The sequence below is a fragment of the Tursiops truncatus genome, chromosome 5 (assembly GCF_011762595.2).
Source record: "Tursiops truncatus isolate mTurTru1 chromosome 5, mTurTru1.mat.Y, whole genome shotgun sequence".
In the NCBI taxonomy this organism is placed as follows: Eukaryota; Metazoa; Chordata; class Mammalia; order Artiodactyla; family Delphinidae; genus Tursiops; species Tursiops truncatus.
Window position 1 is genome coordinate 107,623,844 of NC_047038.1, and position 18,204 is coordinate 107,642,047.

At 41.1% G+C, this 18,204-nt stretch overlaps 1 protein-coding gene and 1 non-coding gene across 18 annotated transcripts in view; one reads left to right on the top strand and one right to left on the bottom strand.

Moving 5' to 3' along the window:
• Nucleotides 1–18,204, bottom strand: part of FHIP1A (FHF complex subunit HOOK interacting protein 1A) — a 277,537-nt gene that overhangs the window by 247,463 nt on the left and 11,870 nt on the right. The gene's annotated exons all lie outside the window — the stretch shown is intronic.
• On the top strand, nt 6,160–6,266 carry LOC117312527 (U6 spliceosomal RNA). Its single transcript, XR_004526851.1, has one exon. It is a non-coding gene; the product is annotated as a U6 spliceosomal RNA (small nuclear RNA).

The following is an 18,204-nucleotide window of genomic DNA, read 5'->3' on the forward strand; positions in this document are numbered from 1 at the left end:
TGATTTTTCCCAACTGTAGGATAATATAAGTGTTCTGAACACATTTAAGGAAGGCTGGGCTAAGCTATGATGTTCAGCAGGTGAGGCGTATTAAACGTGTTTTCAACTTACAATATTTTGAACTTACTGTATTGAACAATATAATGGGTTTATAGGGATGTAACTCCATCGTAAGTCGAGGAAGATCTGTACTGCGCAACTGAGCAGGGAAGAAAATGGCCACCAGGTGAAGGGTCAAGGGATGGAGTATGTATGACTACCAGCCAGATTTGTCTTTCCTAGTTTCTGATTTCACAAACCAGTAAAATTACATACACATACACACACACACAAGCAGAGCCAATTCAACTGCCAATTTTCTGTATTTCCAAATAAAGATAATTCACTTGAGTCCATTGCTATTACTAGAAGTAATTACATCATTTAATTTTTTAAAAAGATATTTTAATGCCAAAAAAGTAGGAAGGACTTGATCTTAGCATTTTCTAAAGCCCTTGAAAACAGCACAGGCTAGAAAATACACTTAAACTAAGTCCATTTTGTTCCAGCTTAGCAGGTGTTGCTTTAGCTGTGATTTGTGATTCATTCCCTAACCCCCAACTCCATTATTCCATTAGTCCCTTTCCTCAAAAGCAATAAATAGGCAAATGGAACATTTAAGAATTGGGCTTCCCTGGTGGTGCAGTGGTTGAGAGTCCACCTGCCGATGCAGGGGACATGTGTTCGTGCCCCGGTCCGGGAGGATCCCACATGCCGCGGAGCGGCTGGGCCCATGAGCCATGGCCGCTGAGCCTGCGCGTCCCGAGCCTGTGCTCCGCAACAGAAGAGGCCACAACAGTGAGAGGCCCGCGTTCAGCAAAAAAAAAAAAAAAAAAAAAAAATAATGCAACATTTAGGAGCCCCAAACATGATACAGATGGCTTCACATATGTAAGGGCTGAAAAGCGTCCCTTGTTGATTAAAGGAAGACAGATTTGGATAGATAAAGAAAGAGGAAAACCAAGCGCGTGATGAACACAGTATGGTATGAACAGAGGGACATTAAAGCAGGAACGGGAATGCTTTAGGGGATGCTAAGGAAGAGGCTCAGCTGAGGGGAGAACAGACAAGGGGCACCTGTGTGATCTAGAACTGGAAAGTTCTGGGGAGCTCACTGGACTGCAGGCTGCAGACCCAGGACTTTGTTTAGAAGCAACAAGGAATCTCCAATGGGACTAGATGACAAAGGAAGCATATGGCAACATTAACCCAACAGAAGCTATGATTTTAGCAGTAAGTTTTGGTAACTTTAGTAATTTCCTGGGCAGTTAAGCAGTTACCTCTAGTTCTGGCTCAAAAGGTTCCATTTGAGAAGATTCAGGCCCACTTATCTTGTGTGAAAATGCACTGTCACTGTTTCTGCACCTAGACCCTTGTGGGCAGTGACTGCCTTAATACCCCTGAAAATCATGTAATTTGCTCTGTCTTGGGTACGGCTGCCAACTCCTCTAGGATTTTGCTCTTGGTAATATGAAAGTATTCATTGGTGGAAATAAGAAAATCATGAAACAGTGCTGTTTCAGAAGTGATCAATTAATAGAAATGTCCACTAGGCAACTGAAGATTCATTCATTTATCCGACAATATTTATTGAGCCGATATCTGGCTACCTACTGTGTGCCAGACACTTGAACAAAAAAAGATAAAGATCCCTGCCCCTAGGGCTTCCCTGGTGGCACAGTGGTTGAGAGTCCGCCTACGCATACAGGTTCGTGCCCCGGTCCAGTTAGATACCACATGCCGCCGAGCGGCTGGGCCCGTGAGCCATGGCCGCTGAGCCTGCGCGTCTGGAGCCTGTGCTCCGCAATGGGAGAGGCCACAACAGTGACAGGGCCACGTACCGCAAAAAAAAAAAAAAAAAAAAAAAAGATCCCTGCCCTTGTGAAGCTTACATTCAAGTAGGGACACAATACAAACAAGAAACAATAAATACAGTATCTACTAGTATGTAAAAAGTGCTTTGGAAAAAAAGATGTAAGATAAAAAGAAAAAGAAAAATCTAAAAAAGAAAAAAACTCAAATACTAATTGAAGCTAAGAGAAGAGATGAGTTCCCCAGGGAGTAGACTACCTGATTAATGCCCTTTCCACTTCTAAAACTCTACTACTCCAAATCAAGGAATTTGACACATATAACCTCAACCTTCTTGTTTAAGCAGAAGGTACTATCAAAGCATCACATTATTGTTGTGACTTATAGAAATAACAGAGACCCATCACCAGGGAACTGTCCTCTTACAGATGAGAAAATGGAGGACCACAGAATTTAAGTAAGATCACCTTAGAGCACAAGAGAACTAGGGGCAGATGGGAGTTCCAGAACTCTCTAGCTTCTTGTAACTTTTAAGAGCAGAAGCCCTTTCAGTCACTTCAAAAGTACTTCAAACCCTCTTGGAGGCAATGAAAAATATTTTTATTACATAAATAGTTTAGCCATATAATGGCAATAATAAAAATAGCACACACTTAATAGAGAACTTACTTGTGCCAGACACTCTTCTAAATCCTTGTCATGAGTAAGAAACTCACTTAATCCTCACAACAACCCTGTGAGGCAGTAAGACTTCAGAGTGAGTGGTTTTAATGCCATGCCACCCCTTCAATTATTTATGCATACCTTCACAGAGCATAATCCTTATCACTAATTAGGAAACTGAGGTCTAGATTTTTCATCTGGACTTGGCAGAATTAGATATTTGTATATCAAAAATGCAACCATTTAAGCTTCATTTGAAGTAAACATGTTTTAGAAGTAAAGGAAATTTGAAACTATATAATCAGTATTATGCTAAAAAAAATGGTATTTCGGTAATTCAATAAAGGGTCCTCAAAGGTATGTTTTCAACTAAACAGTCTTCAGAGAAAGACACTATTTCAAGACCCTAAGTAAAGTTTTTAAAAAATGAAATTCTAGTAAGGCAGATCTTTTTTTATGTTTCACTTGAACAAACCTTATGCTTTGATTTTCACAGAAGGGAAAGGGAGAGAGAAATACAATGAAAAAAAGTTCTTTCCCCTAGGATTTGTCTAAGCATTTAAAATTTTAGATTAGATTTTAGAAAAATCAGAATCATGAGGCTTACCAGTAACATATGATAACATAATAAAATACAATAAATTTTTAAAAAACAGTTTCCCTTTCTCAACACACCAAATATAGATTGTGTAAATTCAATTATAAAATAAAGTGTTACTATGTATCTAAAGTTGATGATCCTTTTGCCTTCAGTTCACTAGGTTCATTTTCATTTCAATGGACTTTCCTATTAAAGAGTTTTGACTATATGTCACATACAATTACAATTCACTCCATGGATCTGTCCACATTCTTAAGTGGTACTGGAATTTCATCATATAGAATAACAGTTGAATACATGGGTCATTGGCTACAGCTCACAACCATTTTAGAGACGACGTAATCTGCATTACACAGTAGGTATGTCTACACTGTTTGTATGCATGGATCTCAAAGCAACTTCTAAACCTTCACTGGTAAAATTGTCCCTCTCCTAACAAACTCCTTGTCTTTTTTCTGTGAGAGAAGAGAATTAATCTTCCTTACTGGAGCAAGGTTGGAGAGGCCAGGCTCCCAACTTTCATGCGTCAGTATATTCAGATAAGACACAAAGAGGAAAACAGCATATGTTGGCTCCTATATTCAACATTCTTTTCTCATCCTTAGGAGCATCCCACTTCATTGTGCCATATTTTTAAACATACAATCCCTCTGACCCTCAGCATATTTCAAAACCTCCACTGGCATACTACATATTTCTTTCCCCTTATCCTCACCACCACGGAGGGCCCAACATGAAGCTATTTTTGAATGGCCTAGTCACAGCTATTACCTGAGTGCCAAATGGGTGCAAGACACTGTGACGGCACTGTAAAGAATATAAACAAAAGTAGTAGAATCCTTGTCTTCAAACAGCTTTTAAAACTAGTAGGATTAGATAACCGTACCAGTCACTGTAGCCACAAGGTAGAATGAGAGCCAGAATTGAGGTGTTGTAGACGTTTAAGGGGGAGGAGGGACTCTGAGCTTTGCTGCAGCCAACATGTAGAGGGAAACATGATCTGTTATAAGATTCAGTGTCCCTGGGGTAAAAATAAACCGGTTGCTCAGAGAAAGAACAACTATTTTTGCTACTGAGATCAGAAAGCAATTCAACCGATGGTTTCTAAGAGAAGGTTCTGTTAAATGTAATAAAAATCCTAAGGATATTTTTTTTACAATAAACAAGGGTAAGTTTGAAGAGGGCTGAGAAGCTCTAATGAAAACCAAGAAATCTAACAATGAAAAGAGGCAGAAGAGCAGGCCTCAGCTCTACCATGACTGCAAACTCCACACGTGCAGAAGATCGTGAAGCATGACTGACATTGAGAATAACTGCATTTCTCTGGGTGGAATGAGATGGGGTCCAAATAGTAAAAACCACTGTGTTATTTAACTGAATTCATTTATCCTTATACAAACAGAATCACAAAGACATTTTGATGTCAACATTTGACATTTCATGTAAATAGAAAGTAGGTCACCAGTTGAAACAGACAAAAGTGACACATCTAAGAATTACTTTTTTTTTTTTTTGCGGTACGTGGGCCTCTCACCGTTGTGGCCTCTCCTGTTGCGGAGCACAGGCTCCGGACGCGCAGGCTCAGCGGTCATGGCTCACAGGCCCAGCCGCTCCGCAGCATGTGGGATCCTCCCAGACCGGGACACGAACCCGTGTCTCCTGCATCAGCAGGCGGACTCTCAACCACTGCGCCACCAGGGAAGCCCAGAATTACTATTTTTAAAACAAAGTTCCTAAAACTATCTCATCTAATATGCACTTGATTCTACAAAGTTTTTTGTACCACTTAAATTTATATCAGCGGGCTTCCCTGGGGGCGCACTGGTTAAGAATCCGCCTGCCAATGCAGGGGACATGGGTTCAAGCCCTGGGCCGGGAAGATCCCACATGCCAAGGAGCAACTAAGCCTGTGTGCCACAGCTACTAAGCCTGCACTCTAGAGCCCGCGAGCCACAACTACTGAGCCCGTGTGCCACAACTACTGAAGCCTGCGCGCCTAGAGTGCATGCTCCGCAACAAGAGAAGCCACCGCAATGAGAAGCCTACACACCGCAATGAAGAGTAGCCCCCGCTCACCGCAACTAGACAAAGCCCGCGTGAGGCAACAAAGATCCAACGTAACCAAAAATAAATAAATAAATTTTTTAAAAATTTATACCAGCATAGGTTCACAGTTTTCCCACTTTATAAGAACTGACAGGATCGTTTGAGGGAAGGATGACACTTTGTCAAGTTTAAAATTGGGGTAGAATTTCTGCTGGAGGCTACACAGGGCAAATAAGATAATCACAGATATCCCCTTAATTATTTGGCGATCTTAATTTAAAAGACTTTTGTTATAAAGGAATCTAGTTCTTCATCCAATCACTGAAAGCAAAAGTTTCCTCCTAAAAAAGAAATTTCTTTAGACGACAGAATCTAAGAATGATTGGTGGAAAGAGGTCAATTCTTTTTCCCTAACCAGTGACCTGCTCATTGCTCAACAGTGAACACTACGCAGTCTTCTGAGGCAGGGTTTGCATACATTGATTGGAAATAAAAGCATTACTCGATCATATCAGCTCAAATTCCAGTGATTAGTCCCAGGCCATTAATGACATCAACTCCAGGTTTCCAAATGGACCAACTATTAAAATTTATGAATGACTGACAAAAAAATTCCAATTCTTTTGCAAAGATTCATACACCTGGAAATGAATAACTCATCAAGAGGCAGAGTGGGCGGGGTCAGTGTGCAAATATTTACTCATGAACTTGGCTCCTACATTGCATCATTTTTCATTTAGTTTTACAGTCTGTGATTATATGTACCATTTGCCTAAAAACTCATAGTTCATAGAAAACAAAGAACATAAATTTTAAATGTGATGAGTCCTATTTATGTACTGATCTGTAACATTCTAAGTATTCAATACATCTCATTCATATAGTGAACACCATAGTGGCATTATTTATTTAGCCCTCATCTCATTCTACAAGGAATCTGAGATAGCTTATGAGAAATGCATGTATTAAGGAAGGAAATTAATAATCATGACCAAGGAGTGCTCACTTGGGCTACACACACACTAAAACTGGAATGATAGAGAGAAGATGAGCCTGGCCCCTGCACAGGGATGCCATGCAAATTCGTGAACCACTGCATATTTTTAAAAAATCATGACCAAGGAAAAAAATCATAAATTAGAGAAGAAAATGAAGACTGTGGCTGGTATAAGAGATATTGGAATAGAACTCAAATTTGGAGACCTATTTGAGTCCTACACAGTTACTACAGTTAAGCAGAGAATTCGAGTCTGTGCTTCCTAACAGCCAAGGTGAAAATGTCAATGTGATTAGTTATATGATTTTCTATGAGGAACAAACATCTACACTCCTTCAGGAAGCAAAGCTGTTTCTTATCACTTACTGTGAAAGAGCTGCTCTAGGAGACTCTGAAAGATGTGATGGAAAAATTTCCCAATAGCATTTCAATGGCAAATAAGGTCACAAAGCTGGTTTTTTTATGTTGTCCCAGATTAAAACTGAATTCTACAATGGAGTCAAGATAATATGGCCAAGGCGCCCAATTTTTCAAGCAACATGGTGGACTGAGCTGAGAATAAAGAGCTGGAAGTCCAACAGTGTAGTTTAAGAGATTATTAGCACTAAAGTGCAAGAACAAAAGTTAAAATAAACAGCCAAAATTATGATGCTTCTAAGTTTCCATCCTTACCGCCTTTCTCTCTTTGAACGAGTAAGTCCCTGACCAGTGTCATCTATTCCACAACTGAAACCACTTAATTATCTCCCCAATCTACATCTTCTAACCCAGAGCTAAAGTCTCCTTTTCATGTACGTATCTGACACTTTTACCTCAAGGTCCTACCAGCACCATTAACTCCACAAGTCCCAAACTAATCTAAGTTATCTGTCCTCTCAAACACATTTTTCCTTCTGCCATCCTCAGTTTGTCATAGAAATCCTATCCTCTCAGTCACCTGGGCTAACATCCTTGGAATCATTTTTTTTCCTTCCTCTCCATAACTGCCCCCTTCTGATCAACAGTCTGCCTTACTGTTCTCCCTGTACGACTGGCCCACATTCTCTACTCCAGCCCCAGGGCCACCTTCCTGGATCAGACCCCCAGTACCTCAGGGCCATCACAATAGCCTCCTGAGTTACTGTATTCTCTTTCCCCACTCCAATTTCTCATATACACTACTGCAAGAATAATATTTCTAAGGTTGTGACTACGTCAGTCTACTAAAAAAAAACCTGTAGCAGGTTCCCTCTGCTTACCTGAAGCAAACCAGTCTACCTAAGCCCCCAGTGGCTTTCTCTCTTACACACCCTATGCTCCAGCCAGTCCATAAACTCATAAGTCTAGCCACTCCCAAAGTAAGCTCGATCTTTCCTCTTGTTCACAGTAGTATGGCCCTGAGATGCCCTCCCCTTCACCTCTACATATTTAAAGACCAAGTTTAAATGCCACCTCATTCAGGAAGCCTTCCATAATTCTCTCTGTAAGAAGTACCACTTCCTCCTGCCGCCTCCCCCCTGCACTTGTCTAGGGCTGTAATCCCAGAGGAATGACCATATCCTACCGTCAGCCTCTTTGCTGTCTAGCCTATGCTTGAGACCGCCCCACAATCGCTATCCTAAATACACACTCGGTCCTGGCAGCACACAGCTCACCGTCACCCCTCAGGTTCCCTCCACAGCACTTTGTTCATATGTGAATCACTGCACACGTTGATTCTACTGTAGTTCGCTGTTTACACGTCTACCTCCTCCAGGGCAAGGATCAAATCTTATTTATCTCTGCGATCTAATGTAGTCAGCTCTCCGCACACCATCCGAGCTTAATTCCCTGCAGAACGGGTCTTTTCTTGCTTATTTCTTGTGTCTCTCCCACGAGAATGTCCATTCAGTGAGAACACAGACTTTGCTTGCTTTGATCTCCACTATTTTCCCAGCATCTAAAACAGTGCCTGACACATACTAGGTGATCAAAAGCGTAGGATGAATTGATAAATTGATGCATGATTCTCACTGTCTAGCCCAGTCCTGGCACACCATAGTGCCAAAAAAATAAAAAGTCTGCTGAATGAATCTTGTCTTGTGTAAAAGTTATTTTTATACACATTTTACAAGCTCTAACAGTTAGTGATCTTGATATCCTACTCTGGTACCTAGCATAGTGCTTTATCCATAGGAGGTCCTTGATTGATTTCTATTAAATTGAACAGGTAGTTCAATAAATTAATACCTTACTCGAGCTTTTATCTTCTAAATCTGAATTTGTCTCATCTCGTCAATAAAGAGGAATCTGTATTACTTCTTATGACACAGGATGCCTCCCTCCCAGGGGGAAGGCAGCACTGCAGAGTGAAGATTACCAGCGGTGCTGTCAGAGAGGTCTGGGTTCGGGTCCCAGCTCTGGCACTGCTCAGGTGTGTGACTTTGAGCACACTATTTAACCTCCCTTCAGCTTCCTCCTTAGAAGAAGATTAGGAGGACCTCCCAGGCAGAGCAGTCTATTTACTTCACAGCTAAATGAACAGCCAGTCCTAAATCCTTTATTACCCCTTCTTTACCAGCCTTAAATCGTTCTAACTCATGTTAGACTATTTTAATATATGTTGCCTGAACTTGAGTGGGTCATTATTTAATATAGTAGTGGATTATGTTTACAAGGCATTAATTCTCCATTAACTTTTCATGACCTTACAGCCCTTCAGCACTCATCCAGAATGCACAGGTGACTTGAGCACATGACTGCCATCATTCCTAAGACTTTCTGGAGTCACAGCAACATAGTGGCCCAAGGTGGCACTACCTCACACAGAAGGGCAATTCTCTTTCCCACACAGGAAACAGCACAACAATCTGATAAGTGATGGGTACAAGAACTAGACCCATCAAATACATTACACAGTGACATGACCCTGGCTTAGGATGGGACGATTTATTTTTTAAAATAATAATAAAGCGCTTAATGCTAATGTAAGTGCATCTCGATCAAAATGCATTCAAATCCCTCTGGAGGACAATTCCGTCGGGACGTAGGGAGTGCTTAGCCAGAACTCACACAGACGAATGTCACTGATCAGGTATGAGGTTATGACTCAGTCACAGGCAGGATTCACTGAGATTCACGCAGATGGGCGGAGAACACAGTGAGTCTTCTGCACAAACATTAAGAGGTCTTTTTCTAAAAGTCTTATTTAATAAAAAGCAGCGACCTGCCAAGGAATATAATAGCATAGAACCAATCTTTAAAAGACAGAATTCAAAAGATCATTCTCTCACAAATCTTGATATTACTGCCTGGCACAGAAAATATTTGCATAAGGAGGCACAAAAATATTTTTTGCGTAAGTAAATACTGTCAGCATGGAAGCAATATGAAAATGTAAGACTTTACTGTCAAGTAGTAAACCAAACAAAAAGCAACTGAAAGCCAAATCTCTGTTGCTCATGTGAAAAGAAGAACACTTGAGAATAAAAGGTCAATAGAACTTTTGTTGGCCAAATAGCTAAGGCTGGCCACCTTGTGAGCTGACAGAGCTGTCCACTATTCTGAGAGCGCCTACACCATGTTGAGTGTCTGAATGCATTTTCTCAAAAGTCAACAAGCGAAAAGCACAGTGCTAGTGGTGACCTGAATGAAGCTGTGACAAATGTCCTGCTTGAAGATAATCTTCAATAGCGGCAGTTATTGGTTCAGTACCACCAAAAGCGTTCCCAGAGATTAAAAGGCACAGGCGTAGCTGTGCTATTTTATTTTATTTTTTAAATTTATTTATTTATTTTTGGCTGCATTGGGTCTTCATTGCTGCACGCAGGCTTTCTCTAGTTGTGGTGAGCAGGGGCTACTCTTTCTTATGGTGCGCAGGCTTCTCATTGTGGTGGCTTCTCTTGTTAACGGAGCACAGGCTCTAGGCGCGCGGGCTTCAGTAGTTGTGGCACGCGGGCTTCAGTAGTTGTGGCTCACGGGCTCTAGAGCACAGGCTCAGTAGCTGTGGCGAACGGGCTTAGTTGTTCCGCGGCATGTGGGATCTTCCCGGCCCAGGGCTTGAACCCATGTCCCCTGCATTGGTAGGCAGATTCTTAACCACTGTGCCACCAGGGAAGCCCAGATGTGTTATTTTAAATTCAGTTATTCCCACTTAAAATCCATGCTGATTTAAGGTGTTGGAGAGAGGGAGTAGGCAAAGCAACTTACTTCCAAAATCAGGAGGTAAAGGAGCAATACCTACCACAAAAGAGGTTAAGTGACAGTGGCTACAAAAAAAATCAACAAAAATATTGAATAAATAATCTTGAATAGCAGAACTTGGCAAGAATCCCTGATACTTTTCAGTGTAAGAATGTGGTCCCAGTTCTGTGATCTTTCACACTAACAGGGACTTTTCCTAAACACAGAACTCAACATCTAAGGAATTTAAAACACTTGATAATAGTTAATTCAATTCCCTATTACATTCCTTCCTGGTTAAAAAAAAAACAAAAAAACACAAATTTTGCAAAATGTATTTTGCCCATGGAGGATGGGAAGCACCAAGATGAAATGAATGACTTGAGAGTAAAATGCATCCCTCTGCCTCATGGCCAGAAGCAAAAGTGAGACATCCTATGGCATGAAGAGCGACTTCATCAAAGATTTTCACAGAAACAGCAGAGCCCACACATCCACAGGAGTATGAGCCCCTTCAAAGACTACACACTCGTTACAAAAATGTCCGCCAATGCTCAAGACATCTTAGGAACAAATCTTTTAAGGCTGCCTTCACGTATATAACATTCTTTTGAAATCTTCAACTGTGACAAATTTGGGTCTTTGAAAGTGGAATTTGATATCTGTAAGTTGGAAATACATTGAGAAAATAAAGGGAATCATCAGGCTGGATTTTATTTTTAATCAAAAGAACAAGTGCTTTCCTTATGCGGCTTGTAAACTAATACTTCCAAAGACAATTCTTTAAAACTATTCCAAACTCCCTTTCTAAGAACAGCAGCTATGGAATAAGCAGGCAGCCTCCCCAGATGACCTCTTTGAAGGGCACCTTTTGCTTTTTAGGATGTCTTTGGTATTGGCATTGCACGTGCACTTAATTAGGTACCAGCTAAATCTGATTCCACTTTTCCACATTATTCATTCATTCAACAAATATTTATGGTGCACCTAATACGTGCCAAGTACTGTGTTAAATCCTAGCAAGATGATGGTGAGCAGGCCCACTACCTGTCCTCGTGAAGACGATTTACATAAGCACACAAATTATAACCCATAAGTCAGTCCAGTGGGAAAAAAAGACATATGGTGATGCAAAAACCTATTAAGAAATGATTAAAGAAGACAATGAGGTGATACAAACAAACTTTATTTAACACTTTATGAAGCGGACAACCTCCTTGCGGAGAACTGCAAAATGGGGTGGACAGCTGGAAGCCTTCATAGGATAAAGAATAAAAAACAAGGAAGAGAGGGACTTCCCTGGTGGTCCAGTGGCTAGGACTCCAAGGTCCCAACGTAGGGGAACTGGGTTCAATCCCTGGTCAGGGAACTAGATCCCACATGCCGCAACTGATCCCGCACGCCGCACTAAGACCCAATGCAGCATGCATAAATTAATTAATTAATAGAACAAGGAAAAGAAAAATAGAAAACATCGGTGATCAACTAGGGCCGCACAGTCACCCTTGTCTGGAGTGAGAAGGCCCAGAGCTGGCTTGGCTCTTGCAGAATGGCTGACTAGCTATGCTCACTGCGTTCCTGGTCAAGCAGAGCGGTTTCAGGGACACCTGAATCATCTAAGTGTCAGTTTGCTGAGGTGGCACCTGGGGCAGAACCGGCTGCATCTGGGGCCTAGAAAGTTATTTCAACAAGCATATAATAGTGAGATCCAGCTAGTGTGAAGAGGCTTCCCTGAGGAGATGTATTAGTTTGAGCTGAAGATAAATAGGAGTTAGCTAATAAAAGCAAAGGGGACTATGTGGGGAGAGGTATGGAGACAGTGGGGGTGGAGGAGAATGATGTTCCAAGTATTGTGAACAGCATGTGCAAAGGCTCTGTGGCTTTTTAAAAGACTGTGGGTACATTAAGAAGTGAAAGAGGGACTTCCCTGGCAGTCCAGTGGTTAAGACTTCGTGCTCCCAATGCAGGAGGCATGGGTTCAATTCCTGGTCAGGGAGCTAGGATCCCACATGCTGCATCATGTGGCCAAAAAGAAAAAGAAATGAAAGAGGGGACTTCCCTGGTGGCACAGTGGTTAAGAATCTCCTGACAATGCAGGGGACACAGGTTCGAGCTCTGGTCCGAGAATATCCCACATGCTACGGAGCAATTAATCCCGTGTGCCACAACTACTGAGCCTGCACTCTAGAACCCGCAAGCCACAACTACTGAGCCCGTGAGCCACAACTACTGAAGCCTGTGTGCCACAATTACTGAAGCCCATGCCTAGAGCCCATGCTCCACAACAAGAGAAGCCACTGCAATGAGAAGCCTGCACACCACAACGAAGAGTAGCCCCCGCTCGCCGCAACTAGAGAGAGCCTGCACACAGCAACAAAGACCCAACGCAACCAAAAATAAATAAATTAATTAATTTTTTTAAAAAAAAATCTATTGTAAAAATCTAGAAGAGAGGGTGGAGCTATCACAGATGAGAGAAATGAATGGATCTGAGACACTAAGGATGTAAAAGCACTAAAGGTTTGGATGGTATTCTATATTTGTTATTTACTCAAAGAAAATGCTTTGGTTTTGCCTAAGAATTCCTTATTTGTTAATTATTTGCAAACAAAAAAACGTCATGCAAATGTCAGAGTTCTTTTTCAGAGTTCTGCATCAATTTTATCTTCTTTTAGATAAAGAAGAAAAAGTAACAAAGAGAAAAACAAAACTTAGTAAGTATCTCATTTTATGTAAAACTGTGTGTTCCTGAAAAACTGAGCTACACCTGGGTAATAAAAGAACCTATATCTTATTACTGAGTAAATATTTCTTCCTTGCACAAAAACACACTAAAAAATGCAGAACAGATTATCCTGATACTATATCAAGTGAAATGTAAACCATTATCTCAATTATTTCCATACATCATTTCTCCTTTATTATAAGGTACATAAATCAGGTGATTTTACAACTCTAAAAGGAGGGAATGGCTGAGAGATTTAATAATCACCATCAAGTTTTATAGTAAACCATTTAGTAAGCAACTAGAATGCCCAAGAGACTTGCAAGGATTTAAAACTATTCTTCCACCAATGACTTCACCCACATGGAAAAGTCATTTTTATACCTATATTACTATGATATGCACTTGTAGTCCACACCCTCCAAAAGATACAGCTCTCCAGTAGGCCTGGGTTACCATGTCATAGCAATGTAGTAAGAAGTTCAAAAGGTAGTCAGCCTTGTAAACGCTATGAATATACATATACCACAAAAAGTTGAATTTTGTACTGAATTGGCCACATGTTCTTGTGTCTGATGTATACAGGCCAATTTGTACCACACTCAGACCAAACATAAAGGAGGAAACTGGGTTTCAGCAGTCTCATATCAACAACAAATGTACCAGCTAAATTCTAATTCCATGAGCTAAGAAAAGTCTAATTTTGAGACTGTGCAACTAGAGTCTATACCACCCCTTCAAAATGCAGGTTTTAACTTGGAAAGAAACAAATTCAGTATGAAAACCATTGAGGAAAGAAAACCACGGCATGTTAATAAACTGACTTCTAAAGGATAAATGCATATTTAAACATGCTGCTTTTGGCGACTTAAGTCACAACCCAGGCATTACTTGATAGGAGACTCTGCATATGAATTTCTGTTTTCTTTCCTTTAAAAAAATCATTAAGCGGGCTTCCCTGGTGGCGCAGTGGTTGAGAGTCCGCCTGCCGATGCAGGAGACACGGGTTCGTGCCCCGGTCCGGGAAGATCCCACATGCCGCGGAGCGGCTGGGCCCGTGAGCCATGGCCGCTGAGCCTGCACGTCCGGAGCCTGTGCTCCGCAACGGGAGAGGCCACAACAGTGAGAGGCCCAAGTACCGCAAAAAAAAAAAAAAAAAAAAAATCATTAAGCAACTAAAGTATATGTGAAGTAACTTGAATTGCCTAAAACACTGTCTTGACAGTCATTATCCTCTGTAACACATACATTTAAGCCTGAATTGGGCATATAGTGGTATTTTAAGAAATAAAAATTCTGGGGACTTCCCCGGTGGCGCAGTGGTTAAGAATCCACCTGCCAATGCAGGCGACACCAGTTTGAGCCCTGGTCCGGGAAGGTCCCACATGCCGCGAAGCAACTAAGCCTGTGCACCACAACTACTGAGCCTGCACTCTAGAGCCCACAATCCACAACTACTGAAGTCTGTGTGCCTAGAGCCCGGGCTCTGCAGCAAGAGAAGCCACCACACGAGAAACCCGTGCACCGCAATGAAGAGTAGCCCCCGCTCGCCACAACTAGAGAAAGCCCGTGCGCAGCAACGAAGACCCAACGTGGCCAAAAATAAATAAATAATATTTTTTAAAAAAACAAAAACAAACAAAACCACACACACACAGTTGAAAGATGGGCCCTATAGTAAAGATGTTGACCCTTTCATGATTTCATCTGCTTGACAAAGATGTCATGATGTCACTTGGCACGTGAGGTTCCTAAGTGGACCATGTCCCTTCACACACTCACCAGTATTTCAGTGAGGAACAGCAAAAGGGGTTCTTATCTAAGTCTCAGGTCTTACAATTTCTGAATTCCAAGTGAAGGGATAGTCATTCACCCTTTACTTTTCTTGAGAAGCACCAAGAAGTATGTCTGCAAAGGCAGCAAAAGCTTGAAGGATTAACGAGGATGTCAGATGTCTCATATCTAATTTTTATGAACAGAAAAAAATGGAGGTTTGTATTTATCAGGGCTTAATATGGTATGTTCCAGAATCTGAGAGGACCTGATTACTGAGGCATTTTGGTTTACCTTTTCTGGTTTTCACTTTTTATTATGGAAATTTTCAGAACATACAAAGTTGAGAGAGTAGTATGATGAACTGCCATCACTCGGCTCAAGAATTAACAATGTATAGCTGTTTATAATCTCCCATTCCCACTCCTTTCCTCTGCTGGACTGTTTTAACGCAAACTTCATATATCGTATCTGAAATAAGCAGAAAAAGTGCTCTGCAAAAACGTATCACTTCCTAATCCCCAGAAGCTGTGAATATTACTTCACATGGCAAAAAACTGTGACTGTAACTTTGGATCTTAAGGAGGAGTTTATCTTGGATTATCCAAGTAAGCCCTAAATGCAATCACATGAATCTTTATAGGAGACAGGCAGAGGGAGATGAGACACAGACATACCAAGAGGAGAAGGCCATGAGATGGTGCAGAGAGATGCAGCCACAAGCCAAGGACAGCTTCCAAACCTGGAAGAGGTAAGAATTCTCCCCTAGCATCTCAGAGGGAGCATGGGCCTGCCTACACCTTGATTTTAGACTTCTAGCCTCCAGAACTAAGAGAGAATAAAGTTCTGTTGTTTAATCCACCCAGTCTGTGTTAATTTGTTACTGCAGTCATAGGAAACTAATACAATATCACGTAATCTGAAAAACATTTCAGTATGTATCTTTAAGAAATAGACTCTTTTTTAATAATAATATAATTATCATTCCCTTTTTTTAAGAGTCCTTTAATTTGTCTAATATCCAGAGTTTAAATTTCCCAAATTGTCTCATAATTTTATATTTATAATTTATAACTTTATGTTGATTTAGCCAAACCAAGATCCAAACATGGTTATGTCTCTTAAGTCTCAATGCCACTTTTTAAAAAATAATAAATAAAAACACTTATCTGACACTGACTTTGGGAGAAAAAATAATAGTTCCTCTTCCTTGTTTTTCTTGCCACTTATTTCCTGAACAAACTGAATAACTTGTCCTACAGAAATTTCTGCATTCTGGATTTGGCTGGTCACATCTCCATGGTACTTTTTGACAAGGTCCTCTTTTTCCTATGCTTCTTATAAACTAGTAGTCAGATCTAAAGTCTTGATCAGAATCACATTCAGCTTTTTGGCAAGAAACTTCAGAGATGGTTCTATATATTCCCTATTGCATCAAATTAGGGGGCACGTATTCACTTCTTTCTCTTTTTGTAATGTTAAGATTGATCAGTGGGTCCTGGGGTTATCAGCTTGATCCATCAATTATAAAGTTCCCAATCAGCCTTTGACCTAATAGTTTTCACAGTCACACATGACCATTCCCTAGATCTGTTATTTCATTAGGGGTAATGAAATGATACTATTTTCTTTATATCATTCCTTTTGCATTTACTAGCTGGAATTCTTCTAAAAATAAGATTTTTGTTCAAACAATCTATTTGGTTACTCTAAAATACAGGGGTTTTGTTTGTTTTTTTTTAAACAGGAAAAGTAAGATAAATGCTTGACAACATCTAATTTTTAAGGTAGTGCCAGGACGGACATCCGCCTCTTGACTACAAAGACTACCTTGTCTGTACTCAATGAAGGTAACTTCTCCAGTGTACGCAACTTAGTCCTCAAGTTACCAATTCAAATACTCAGCCTACAATATGAAACCTGGTTTTTTTTGAGATTTATTTGTGCTTTTATTTGCCAGTATAATTTAACTACAATGGCCTGAAAACTTTTCTGATCTAAAAAGTACATTTTACATCACAGTCCAACAAACACACACACAAATGTAATATGCATACATAGATGAAAGTGAAACAAAAGAATATGAAACCTATTTTTAAAGAATAAAAGCCAGGATCCAACATGTCTATGGCAATTTGATGTCGATTCTTAGGATTTATGCCCATCAGATCAGTCCAAACTCCTCAACCAACCCCTTCAAACCACTCACCCTGAGTCTACCTGATCCTGTTTCACTAATACAACCCATCTTCTCACTCTGGACTCTGTGCCTTTGGTTCAGTGCTCTGCACACCTGCCTCTAACCCTGCAACCAGCTCAAGCTGTCCTCTTCCCCCTCAAAAGTAAACACGTGGGGCTTCCCTGGTGGCGCAGTGGTTGAGAGTCCGCCTGCCGATGCAGGGGACGCGGATTCGTGCCCCGGTTCGGGGAAGATCCCACAGGCCGCGGAGCGGCTGGGCCCGTGAACCATGGCCGCTGAGCCTGCACGTCCGGAGCCTGTGCTCCGCAACAGGAGAGGCCACAACAGTGAGAGGCCCGCGTACCGCAAAAAAAAAAAAAAAAAAAAAAAAAAAAAGTAAACACGCCTCCTGCTCCTCCATCCAGCACCCTCCTTTCTTTTATGAATGGCACAATCCTTCTTTCAGGAGACTGTGCTTTCTCTGCGTCCTAACTATGGATATATATATTTCTAGATGGGGCTGCCAATTACCAAATAATTTGGGCCCCTGGCCACAGGGAAAAGGGTGTCACCCAAGCGAAGTCGACCAGAGGCATTCCTGGGATTCTGAGATGTAGACTAAAAGAAAGTCAGGCCCTCTTTCTGGGTGATCCTTGCCTTTCTGGCAGTCATGCCCCCAGCCACGTGGAGGAAACTGACTCAGAGAGAAGTAGGGATAAGACACAGAGAGTCTTGGTGGTATACGAGTTTTCAGTTTTGGTTTCCAAGACCGCCTTCACTTCTCCCATACCTTTGACCATATGAACCAATAAATTCCCTTTCTGTACAGTTTAAATTTCTAAAATTTACAACCAAAGGAATCCTAATATGACCCCCACCATGACTCTTGAAGCCTATGACCACCATGACCTCTACCTTCCTGGTTTCTTGCACTTACTTTCTATACAAATAACATTTCATCACATGCTGTCCTGATTTTTTTGTGTGTCAAATACATAACTGTCACTATCTTTTGTGGCCTTGCAGACATATATCTTACATACCTTTTGAAAGACCCCCAAACAATCCCTAGAATAGTGCTAACAGAGCTTCAGTAACAAATAACAATTACCATGTATTGAATATTACTTCCATGGTAAGCACTTCACATGAGTTATCCTATTTAACCCTCACGGAAACCTCCTGGGTTGGGCGTTATTATTTCCACTTAGAGACAAAGAAGCTGAGGT